At 43.3% G+C, this 12,913-nt stretch overlaps 1 non-coding gene across 1 annotated transcript; it reads left to right on the forward strand.

The window, feature by feature from the left end:
• The first annotated feature begins 4,882 nt into the window (after positions 1 to 4,882).
• TRNAC-ACA (transfer RNA cysteine (anticodon ACA)) lies at positions 4,883 to 4,954 on the forward strand. Its single transcript has one exon. It is a non-coding gene; the product is annotated as a tRNA-Cys (tRNA).
• Positions 4,955 to 12,913: the final 7,959 nt, after the last annotated feature.

A 12,913-nucleotide genomic window follows, 5' to 3' on the forward strand; every position in this document is an offset into this window, starting at 1 on the left:
TGCCAGCATCAGGGTCTTTTCCAAGATAGGTCTTTGGGAAGTTAGCCCTGCCAATGTAAAATTATGGCTTCCCTCAATGGAAAGACTTCCGTCAGGGTCACAGGCCCTTTCAAGCTAGTTCAAAGGAGGAGGTACACCAGGATTTGACCCCTTTTCCAAATGACCACAGGCAAAATCCTTAATTACTTGTTGCTGTAACAGCTAGGGTCCAGTCAACAAAACAGAAACCTTTCTTAGCACTTATTTTTTTCAAAAGCATTTATTTGGCTGTGTTGGGTCTTAGTCGCAGCACATACAATCTTTCGCTACAGTGCATGGGCTCTGTAGTTGTGGCACGCAGGCTCCAGAGTGCACAGGCTTCAGTAGTTGTGGCTCACTAGTTCTAAAATGTCCAGGCTCAGTGGTTGCAACATGGGGCCTCTCTAGTTGAGGCACGTGGGCTTAGTTTCTCCGAGGCACATGGGATCTTAGTTGCCCGACCAGGGGTCAAACTTGCATCCTCTGCATTGCAAGGCAGATTCTTAACCACTGGACCACCAGGGAAGTCCCTCTTTGAGCACTTAAAAAACCAGATTTTAATACAGGGAATTGGTTACACTGGAGCTGCAAGAGGGCTTTCAGCCAACAAGAGACATCTAGGAAATCCAGAGATTAACAAGAGCAGGCGTGGGGGCTCTCCTGGGCTGAAGGGAACAGGGGATGGGGTGATGCCAGCTAGAGCCTAGCAGGAGACAGTCACTGGCTGAGGCAGAAGAGAAGGGGACAGCACAGCCCCCAGGCCAGAGCTAGAAGGGCCCACACGCGCGTCTGCACATGAGCACTTTAGAGCCCGCTGCAGCCCCCTCCAGCGGTGAGCTCTCCACTCTGGCCCTGGAGGCAGGAGTGGGTGGGGTACAGAGAATTTACCTATGGCCTCAAAACCTGCGTACCTGCTTCAAACCATGCTAGACTCTTTGTCCTGATGACCTGAGCCTAACCCCAGGGACCAGGCAGGCCTCTGGCCCCCACCTGCCCTGGCCCCCACATCCAGTGAGCTCTCTAGCAGGCCAAGGGCCTGGGGCAACCAAGCACAACTATTTGGAGTAAAGGAGATGGAGTTTGGACTTTTGGACAGGGACATAATAATGAAATATAAATGGAAAATATAAATAATCAATGACGATATCAGCTCTGGGGAATAAATGGTATAGTTGTCAAGATTAAAATTAAGCTGGACTTCAACCTGGGTTCTGATGTGCCTGTGAAGTGAAAGTGAAGTCGTTCAGTCGTGTCCAACTCTTTGCGACCAGTGGACTATAGCCCACCAAGCTCCTTCGTCCATGGGATTCTCCAGGCAAGAATACTGGAGTGGGTTGCCATTTCCTTCTCCATGGGGTCTTGCCAACCCAGGGATCGAACCCAGGTCTCTCACATTGCAGGCAGAAATACAGTCTCTCAGAAAACCTCCTATAGTGACACAGAACTTCAGCTCCAAGTACTAACATCAAAGATTTAAAGGGAGGAAAGGAAGCCAAGTTGAAAGAAGAAGAGGGAGGAGGTGGGGTTGGGGAGCGAAAGGGGTGGACTTACAGATGTCTCCTGCCAGCTACAGATGCTCAGGCATTATGGGTCTCTTCCCTGGGCCTCCAGAGAAGAGAGGACTGGAACTCGGCCCTACCAGAAATCAGACCAGACCAGAACCAGAATTCGAGTTCTCTGCCAAGAGGAGGTGATCAATCTCCAATCCTCAGCTCAGGCTGAGGGCCCTTCGACCAGATTCCTGCGTCCAGGACTGGGGGACTAGAAAAACAGGGAAGGATAGGAAGGGTTAAGGAGAGGAAAGAGAGAGGGAAGGGGAGAGAGGTCAATAAAGTCTCTTGTTCCTTACCGGTTGGGGCACTCTGGCCAGCTGTCCGCGTCAGGAGGAGACCAGGGACAAAAGGGTCCCAGTTGCGGCTGCTGGGTCTGGTCCATTGGCAGGCAGGCTGGCCCCTGAGTACCCCGAGTGGTCAGGATGTCAGTCTCAGCAAAGAAGAATCCCACCAGAGTCGCCATTTGTTGCAGGAAGACTATGCAAATGTGTCTAACATCTCTGTGCCTCAGTCATCTGTAAAACGGGGGTGGTGATACGAATCTTGTGGAGCTGGAGGGAAGTTGAGTGAAGTAAGTGTGTGTGCATCATGGTGACACAGAGCAAGCAGCAGGCCAGAGGCCATGCCCAAGAGGGGCCTGGGTGAGGGTGGGGACGGGGATCAGGGCCACCCTTCCTGTGTCTCCATGTCCAGGCATGGGACGTCTGGAGTTCATCTAGCCTTCAGAGTTGACAGGCAAGCATAGTTGGTGAGATTGAAGGACAGAGTATGCTTTATTTAATAATTTGTGGGCTTGCTTTGTAACTCTTAAATGTTTAGGTATATAGACAAATGTTATGGGGGCCTCCACTTGACCTTTTACCTTGGACTCTATAACTGTTCATGATGGACCTGGGGAAGGGAAAGGCACCTTTGGCTTCTTTTCTCTCGACTTGTAATCTCCCACCAATGTTGTGTCACTGCCGAACCTGAGGATACGGGCTCACTGTGACCCAGAGCAGAGCAGGGGAGGGTGAGAAGGGAACCCAAGCAGCAAGAGGCTACTCGTACAGGTAGCTCATCCAAGCTTGGACTACTCATCCAAGTGGTCTGTGTAAAAGACTCAGAAAATGAGCCTGAGAAGAGGGGAAACTCAGTTTCTTTTATTTTAAACCTCTAAGCCTGGGAACAAATTAAGGCTGGCAAGAGAGAGAAATGCCTGCAGTATAAGACCTAATGTTACAGGAATTTCCCTGAACTCAGGTGTGCAAGAAAAACTTGGATATTCTCTGATTAAAAAAATAACTCAGTTGTAGGGGATTTAGGATAAAGTCCAGCTTTCTTTTCTCAGTGGATAATTTTTGGTAAGAAGCTCTTCTACCTTCCTATGGATTCTCTTTATGGAAGGATAAAGGGGCAGTGAGGAGCAGGAGATTGGCAGGCAACTTGAAGGACAGGGAGCCCAGAAGGCTGCTTCCCCATTTTGGCCGACATAATATTTCATGTATTTTGTGGTAGGAGGTCAACCAGTTTTTATAGAGTTGATATTTCCCCTTATTTTATTTTTGTTTGGAATTTAAAGTTTTTTATCTTTAATATCCATCCAGCAATCACTTATCAAACACCCACTCTGAGCCCTGTGATGGGCAAAGCACAGGGCGACAGAGGTGGATGACAAAGGAAATTGTGTGAGGAGAAAGTGTGTGGTCCAGGGAAAGAGGTAGATGAGTAATAGGAAATTACAATAAAATACAATGTGAACCGGAATCCTACAAATGCACAGAGTGCTCACATAGCTAGTTCAGTAAAGTCAGGCAATAATTCTAAGTGGAAAGGCTTTATTCATGATTTGAAGGATGAATGAAAATTTACTAAGTGAATGCTGAGAAGAAAACATGCAAAGTAACAATGTCTCAAAGGGTATGATGTGTTCAGGAATCCGTTACAATAATTAGAGGTGAGTTGAGGAGAGAGGGATGATAAAAAGGGACCGTCATGAACAGAAAGAGTCTGATTATGAAAAGTCTTAAATGCCATACCACAGAGGGTAGATAGTGAAGTAGAAATAGAAGAGGCTGAAGAGTAGACGGATTTATGTTTGACTCTTGAATCGGATTTTTGCCACTTATGTGTTGTGTGATATTGGGTAAATTTTTAAACTTCAGTTTCCTCATTAATAAAAGACATATGGCCAATAAGCATGGAGAGATGTTCCTCCATGAAAATGCAGTCTAAACAATGAGCTTTCTCTCCCCTGCCCACTGACACCTTGGGTAGACAAAAATTAAAATGATTGAAAACGTTATATGCTGGCAGGAATAAGAGGAAATGGTTACTCTTCAACATTATCGGGAGGACTATAAATCATAGTAACTTATTGGGGAAATATCTGGAAATATCTAGATTTTTAAAACATTCCCCTAGGTTTCTGATCTTCTCTCCTAGTTACCGCACTCTTTCGTGGCTTCCTTTCCTATACCCACACCTCTGATAAACTCTCCTTCCTTTACCTAATTTGAGCATGCTGTCTCGTCTCTGTTAGGACACAGAATCAGTCCACAAAGCATTTGGCCACATGATGGGTTCTCAGTACATATAGGTCCTTTCTCTCCTTCTTTTAAAAATCTTGGGCTGCATTTTGAATGTTATTAAGAACTCTTGAGTTTCTTCATACAAAGAATGGCTTGATCTGCTTTGTTCTCTAGAAAGATGAACATGATGTCATGTAAAGAGGGCTTTTAAATGGGAGAAGGAGAAGAAAGTGACTTGACCATGGGGCCCCACTCTGCAGATCTTTCTAGGGGAGAGTCCTAGGATATAATGGGTGGTTGATTGTGGTGTGGAATAGTCAGAGGTGTCTACTGGTTCTGTGGCCTGAAAGAATTGTAGGTAACTTGCTCTTAGCTGAAAACGGAAAACAGGAAGATCAGGAAGATGAAGAAGAATGAAGTACAAGGGCAGGAATCTGAAGAAGCAGATAAAGCGTCACTTCCCCTCTCTATCTTTTATTACTTTGTGAGAAAGGAAAACGAGGGGAAGGGTGTGGGAAGGAGTAGAAAACAGCAGACTCAGAGAACTGCTGTGCAGGAATGCAGACAGAAGGACAGACCAGGGGTACAGCCTCCTTTCACTGCATATGAGTGACTCCTCCTATTTGTAGGTGCTAAAGGTGATTAACCTCTGAGCCAGCCCAGTCTTTCTCCTCTTCTGACATTCTGCTACATACTCAACATATCTGCTTCAATCTCTCAAAGGAAACTCAAAGTCAAAATGTCCCATCCTGAGTTGCTCACATATCCCAAATTTAGTCCACTTTCTCTATTCTCAGGACTTCCCTGGTGGCTCAGACGGTAAAGCATCTGCCTACAATGCGGGAGACCCAGGTTCGATCCCTGGGTTGGGAAAATCCTCTGGAGAAGGAAATGGCAACCCACTCCAGTACTCTTGCCTGGAAAATCCCATGGACGGAGGAGTGTGGTAGGCTACAGTCCATGAGGTCGCAAAGAGTCAGACATGACTGAGTGACTGCTCTTTCACTTTCAAATTTTCTCTATTCTCAGCCTGGGCAACAGCACCCACATCTATCCAAGAGCTCTTTTTGACCCTTCCCCACCCTGTGCCTTCCAGTCAATTACTAAATTGTCTTTGTTTTATCTCCTGAACATCTTTTAAAGCTCTCTTTTCTCCCCATTCTGCCTTTCATATCCTAGTTTGGCCTCAAGAATCTCTCCACTGGGCCACTGCAATAGCACCAAATCAGTATCTTTATTTTGTTCCTTTTGAGTCCATTTTCCACACTGGTATCACAATGATCCATCTAAAAGATATATGGGAGTATCTCATTCCTCAGTTGAATGATTCACTGGCTTCCCTTTAACCTAGTCTAAGATGAAACTCCTTAGTGCTGATCGTCATCCTTCTCTGCCCTTCTTAAGCAATTAAAAGTTGAGAGCCTACTGCCAGGATGCTGGTTTTGAGTCCTGGCTCTGTACTTCCTAGATATGTGATCTTGTGACCCTGATTTTCTTATCTCTAAAGTCGAGATAATAATAGCAGCTGCTTCACAGGGTTGTTAGGAGATGCTGGCCCAGGCTATAAATTCAGTGTTAGCTGTTAGGTCTCCAGCTTCTTTCCTCTCCACCCTGCTTCTCTCTGCTCAAGTCACACTGAGCTCTTGTCTACTTTCTCAGTTGAAATTATACAGTTTCCTCTACCTACACACCCACTGCTTCCATCTAGCTTTTTATTCTTCACTAAGAGCTTATGTGGCTTTCACATTCCCTCCCAGACTACGACCTCTACTAGAAGGCTTCCCTTTTCCTTTCTAGTACAGATTAAAGCATGTTAGTCACTGAGTTGTGTCCGACTCTTTGCGATCTCATGGACTATAGCCCACAAGGCTCCTCTCTCCATGCAGTTCTCCAGGCAAGAATACTGGAGAATACTGGGTCTCCGGGGGATCTTCCCAACCCAGGACTCGAACCCAGGTCTGCTGCATTCCAAGCAGACTCTGTACCATCTGAGCCACCAGGGAAGCCCTCTAGTACACATTAGGTGTGTATTAATTAATCAGTGATGGGATAAATGAATACTATTTTCCACACTTTGTGGAAATTGCTTCTTTCATGCTTTTTCCCACTGTAGGACACAATGTGTATGAAAGTTATCTTGTTCAGTGTTGAATCCTGGTATCCAGTAAGAAGAGCAACACATGAATGCATGCTAAGTCACTTTAGTCGTGTCCCACTCTCTGTGACCCTATGGAGTGCAGCCCACCAAGCTCCTCAGTCCATAGAATTCTCCAGGCAAGGATACTGGAGTGGGTCACCATGCCCTCCTCCAAGAGTGACTCATAGTAGGGGGTTAAATAAATGTATTGAAGGAATGAATACATTTGCCATACTAGAAGAGTACTGATTTTTGAAATTTATTTATACACTCAAATGGATCTATCATGAATCATAAAATTCTGCAAATTTTGCCAATTTACGTTAGAGTTCTTTTTTTTTTTTAATTTCATGTTCTCTCCAAGCTTCTTACTCTTCCAACACTCATCCTTAAATTATCATATGTGTTGGATGATTTTGAACTTCATGTGGCAAAATGTTTTTTGTGAACTTTAAACCTTCTCTTTGATCTTGCTAATTCAGTAAGACTGCACCAGGTTTTTATGGGTATGCAAAAAGTTACAAACTAAAAACAAGTTACTAGTCCAACCTCTAATATACAGTTCAAGTAAACAGAACTATTTCGAGTATTCCTTTTGTTCTTCAGTAACTTTTTTTTCTATAAATATTAGTGAAACTGCTTTCCAGATAAAGACCATCTTTACCTTATAGAGAGTATGATATAACACACTTCTTTTATTGAAGGATATTAGAATACTGGTTAACCATAATCTAACTATCCATTATCCAGGGTTTACTTTTTCTATTATACTTGAGGAAAAGAGTCCAAAGACAATGAAACAAGTCAGCTTTACCTAAAACAACAACAAAACATTTGGAGCATACATTCTGTGGCAGGTGCTTATTAATGTATTAAAAGGAACATGAGTTTTTTTAAGAATGTTGATTTACCAATATGCCAAGTCACCAAAGATTCCATTCTTTTCCTGCATTCTCTCTAAAAGGGAGAAGAATGAAATTATCTATTTAGATTTTTCTGTAAACACTGAAGCAAAAAGAGTTCTAATTTTCATCCTCAGTTAAAAAGAAAACTTAATTAACCTTAACTCTATGTATTTTGGTGAATTATGCTTTATTGTATTTTTTTAATTACTTTGAATGACCTCTTAATGAAGAAATGCATTTGATTTGCTCCAAGATACCTCTCACGAAAGAAGCACTCATTATGCACTGAATAAATAAATGAATGAACGAAAAATGTATATGATGTTAAATCTGGCCCTTTAGTAAGACATTTGTTTGAGTCAACCAAATTCTGTAAATATCATAAATGATAATCAAATAGGTGACAGGAAATCAAGATGTTTGGAAGACTGATGGAGAGGGAAACAACTCAAAACCTTGAAAACAAAGCTGTTAAATATTACAAGAACAGCCATGCCTTGCTAAACTCATTTTTTCAGGACAGAAAAGCAGATTGTGGAATTATTCACGCCAAAGTAATCCTCGCTTAATTTAATCATCAAACTAAGTTTCCTAATATGGATATTTCTTAGACTTCAATTTGTTACATAGCTAACTTATTTTCTAATAGACTGTGTTGGTAATAAGAAAATGAATTACATGCTCTTGGCAGAGAGATGACAAGTTAGACCTGAATTTATCCCACACAAACTTTGTGCCCCCTTTTAAATTCAATAAGCTTGGGATACCTCTATAATGGATCAAATCTGAATGCCAATTATAAACAGATGGTACGCCTCTGAGCCTCGCGTACTGTGGCGAGTACAAGCCACACTGTACTTTTACGGGGTACCGTCCACAGACATCATCAGGAAGAAACATGGGCCAGCCAGTTTTGAACAAAGACCACTCAGCTTCCTATTTTAGGGCCTTCTAAATGCATAAATCCAGTTGGCTCACCATAAGCAGAACTTAACACCCCAGTAAATTTAACACTCCATCCAAGAGAGGACAGTGCCCCTCCCAAGGAGCCAACATGTAACCCTGAGGCCCTGAATGATGAAATAGGAAAACAATTAAATGAGGTGTCTGATTCTTGAAGGACCATTGGTCTTTCATTATCCACTGTCTCCAAACAAGAACCCGGGGTGGACAGGATTTCAATGCAAGGAAAGTTACTATTTCATCAACTCTCCCTTCACAGCAGGGAATTATTAAAAAATAATAATGCCTTTCTAGGATAGGAAACCTAATTATTAAGAGCATTAAACACTGAAAGATCACCACCCTTCACACCAGCTGCAGATCGTTGGTTTCACTTGTCAAACATAAGTTCATTTTTGACGCTGATTTCTTAAATTTCCGCTGACTTGGCAATCCACAGCCACTTCTCACGAGCTCTGTAATATCTTAAAGACTTCACAGCTAAGCAGTTAGAAAGGATTTGGGGTTTAATTCAGCTCACCGACCTGTTGAAGAGAATCACGGAAATAAAACAATTTTCAGCAAAAGGCCTGAGAAGGCCTCTCTCCTTCTCAAAGACTCTTTGTATGGATGCCATGAATCAAATGGTTTGTCTAAGTGGTTATTCTGTACCACCAGTGAAGGCCCAGCAATGTGGCAGTGAATCACATTTAATAACTTGTGGTTAGCTGTCATGAACACTTAATTTGATGCTGAACACAAACCCTGCAGGGGCAGAAGGGGGCTGGGGAGGGGAGAGGTGGGTTAGGAGATGGGGGTTGAGGGGCGGTGAGAGAAAATTAAGATCCACTGAGATACCCAGGCTCCTTTCTCCCCTGAATAAGAGAAGGGCAGAGGCGTGTCCTGCCTGCCAGAGTTTCTGATGCTGCTTTACAAGACAGCAGGAGAGGGGCTCTGCTTTTCTGGCGTTTACTGTCCCTTTCAAGTTCTCCCCGGGGCCTGTCCACGCCCCAGAAGGCCGGCTCTCCTGGCCCTACAGGAACATTGCAGTCTTTTCCAGAGTGCGATTGGAGGGCTGTCAGGCTGGCTAGAAGAATTCAAAGCGTTCCCCGGAACCCACAAAAGATTTCTTGCAGCCTTTAAGCTGTCTGGCAGGCAGTAGAAACCCCTCTTGTGTCAGCTGCTAAACACTGCTGTCCCTGTGTCCTGGATGGAGTGCGTCACAGCGAGAGAATATCGCAGCCTCACATGTGGTCCATGTGTGCTGGCGGCAGCGAGCTCCAGCCGCTTCAGGCGTTTTAATTGGTCACTCTGGGAAGGCAGCTGTGTCGGGGACTTGGAGGACTTGGGAGGTGACCACAGGGCCGGGACCTGGGATGAGCCATTCCCTTCTGGCCCAGAGCGGTGGAGGCAGCCCGGGGACAGCAGAAGGCCGCCTCCCACCGTGGTCCCCGCGGGGCCTGCAACACGCTCATCACCTCCGGTGCCCACCGCCCACGCCCTGCTCGCCCTGCTCAGACACAATCTGTAGCCCCGAAGCACTTTGCAAGCATGATCTCATTCCTCTTCCGCCCGCTCACAATAGTTATTTGAGTTACACAAAGATTTCCTGGAGATTTCCCTAAATTGGTGTGAGAACCTCTTCATGCAGTTCAGATGTGACTTTGCAGTGACAGGAGTCCAGGAACAGGCCCTGATAACTGCAAATACTCAGGACATCTGCTTCCGAGGAAAACGGATTTTGACATTAACAAGTCAGTGATCCTCTTTTGGAACTGTAAAGCCTTAAGTGTGCTTTCAGGTGTGTGTGTATGCGTGTGTGAGTGTGCGCTCAGTTGCGCCAGCTCTTTGGGACACCATGGACTGCCCATGGGATTTCTCAAGCAAGAATTCTGAAGTGGGTTGCCATTTCCTTCTCCAGGGCATCTTCCCAACTGAGGGATCCAACCCAGGTCTCCTCCATTGGCAGGTGAATTTTATTTTTTTACTACTGTGTCACCTGGAAAGCCCGAGTTTTCAGATAGTGTCCATTTATTTTAAAGCAAAGCAAGATTTAATACATTTAACACTAAGTTGTAACACCTCTGAAGGCATTAAGCACACCCTTGGCCTGCAGAGAACTTCCTGTAGAGAACTTATCTTTTGCCCACAGCCCCTCACCTCCCCCACCCCCATCCCCACTCTCCCCTTCTGCAGATGCCACATGCCTCAGTGTAACTGCTGGATAAATGTGTTGGGCCAAATTCCTCAAACTCAGCTGACAAGAAGAATGTGAAAAATATAGATGTCTATCTTACATATTTTAATTTTAACCTGTTTGTAGCTGTAAGAGGAAAAATGTTTACATTAAAAAGATAGCCCAAACCCATGCAATAATGGAAGCAAGCCTATCACTACCCCAGGAAACACATCTAAAAAAGAAGACCTTATCCATGAAATAAACGGGAAACTTCTTTATTCTAAAATTGTATTAGGTACCTTCAAATCAAGATTATGGCACCAAGTTCTTTGGACCAAACTAGTCGCCACAGTAAAATTAGAAAAATAACAAGAAAGATCAGCGTGAAAAGATGTAATTGTGTGTGTTCTCTTAGAAAAGATACTGAAGTTGTAAGAAAATGAAAAGATTTGAAACTGGAAAAATCATTAATGGGAGCTTCACTTAAATTCTTTAAATGTTTCCTTCAAATGAAAATACATTTCACTTCATTTAAATCATTTAATAATTATTAAATTATGGGGACACAAGCACAAGGGGTTCAGCGACTTCCATGAAGCCTTCTAGCTGTCGAGTGAATGATGGGTCAAAATCAAACTCTTAACTGTACAGCTATGAAACCTGCCTTTGCTGCCTTTCTCCAGCAACATCGATGAGAAGAGTAATTGGTTATGACAATTTCACAGGGCAGAAATTGAGGCAAATACAGGTAAAAATCACGGAGCAAATTGATAACAGAAAGAGTCACAGGAGTCTGAATGGTGAACTGTTCCACGAAAAACAATATTCCTTATTTTAAGAAGTGATTTTCTTAAACCATTTAAATTCTCAGAACATTATGGGTAGACCGAAAATATGCAGATAAACACATTAAAATATTTTAAAACTATTTCCTTCTTTACTTACTTTCCAAGGCCTGAACTCGGATTTATGCTTCTCTTGAAAGAATTCCCAAGCTTCCTCTTGCAAGCTGCAGGACCAGGCCTCACTCAGGGCACACCGGGTTTGCCAACTGAAGGCAAGAGGCAGGATAAGGACCCAGGCTCGGAAGGAACTTCAAGATCTTCTCAATGCTCAGCTCCAAGTCTTCAGAATTTGGCTTCAGTGAGAAGGAAGCAAGTCCTGATTCTTCAGGACCATAATTTCTCCATGGACACACCAAAGTTTATTAGTTTCCGAGCTGTTAATTTGACACTTGCCCTCTTAGAGTTGACCTCAATATAGAGTGTGGGGGAAGGGCAGGAAGGCAAACTGAAAACTAAAATTTCAAGGATTCTGACTGGTATGGCAAAAATCATGTCATTTATAACATTTCAGTCAACAGGCTTACTGCATGCCACATCTTCATAGAAATCCTATTATCAAAGCCACCAGACACTATATTTGCTTCCTAATTATAGACCCTGAGCTAACAGTTACTTTTTCTTCCCTATAATAACAACAACACTTTGTATTTATCTAGCGCCTTTCTTCCAACAAGCTCAAAATGCTTTGCAGACATTAACTCCTGAGTCCCAGGCCTCTGGCAAGTGGCATCAGTGATGTCCCATAGGATTGGTCCTGGGGTTCTTGAACATCTGAATTTCCATGAAGGCATTTTCCTTCACGTTATCAATTATAAGAACACAACCACTGTACAGAAATGAACCTCTGCTGGGTTGGGATGTGCTTGGTCTCTGTAATTTGTTGTTGGAGAAAGCAAGGCACAGAGCAGCCTAGGACCTAAACAGTGAAACTGAAAGAGCTGAACCTTGCGCCTACGAGCTAATAACGAAAATGCTTCCTCCATCGTTTGCTTTACTTGGCCAAGTCCTACTCTGGACTTGCAACAAACCAGGAGAATTCTTCGGTCTGATTAAGTTTCATTTTGGATGTTTTTCCTTCTACATTTCCTTCCTGATTATCACTTGTAGGCATCCTTAGATTATCACCTGTGGAGAGCTTTACTAATGCCAATCTTGAATTTAGCCATAAGGGTCACGATCACATCTATGATTTTCTCCTTTCACAAGCAAGCCCTGAGGTGCTTAGGGCCTCTAGAACCAAGAAATAAAACATAGGTTAGGGGTTGCCTTTCAAACAGTTTAGTTGGAGGCCTGGAATTTTTACCTTACACTGTTACTGAAAGTTTCCAAATGGATTTTCTCAGTGGGCTCCTTTAAAACTTAACTAAAAACATAATATAGGAATCTTGGAGTTAGAAAAAACTTGGAGGCCTTCAAGAATTCCCTCTCCAATATTGCTGACATACCATCATTCAACTGTAGCTTGAACATTTCCACTTTTCAAGACACTCAGACAACAGCCCATTTATATTTTTAATAACTCTCATTGATAGAAATGTCTTCATTATACAGAACTGAAGCCATCTGCTCTATAATTTCATCTCATTCAAGCTAGTTCTGCCCTTAAAAGAACCTAGCTCATATCAATCACTCTTCCAGACAATAGTTCTGCAAAAATTGAAAAAAAAAAAAAAATCAGTGTTCCCTTTAAGCTTTCTCTTTGCTAGGTTAAATACTCCACGCTTTTAGTAGTTCCTCACATGACAAATTTTCCAGATCCTCCTTCTTCCTAGGTGCCATTCTCTGTGCCTTATCTATCCTTGTGTCCTTGGAATCCAGTTGTGT

Source organism: Ovis aries, chromosome 2, assembly GCF_016772045.2.
Source record: "Ovis aries strain OAR_USU_Benz2616 breed Rambouillet chromosome 2, ARS-UI_Ramb_v3.0, whole genome shotgun sequence".
In the NCBI taxonomy this organism is placed as follows: Eukaryota; Metazoa; Chordata; class Mammalia; order Artiodactyla; family Bovidae; genus Ovis; species Ovis aries.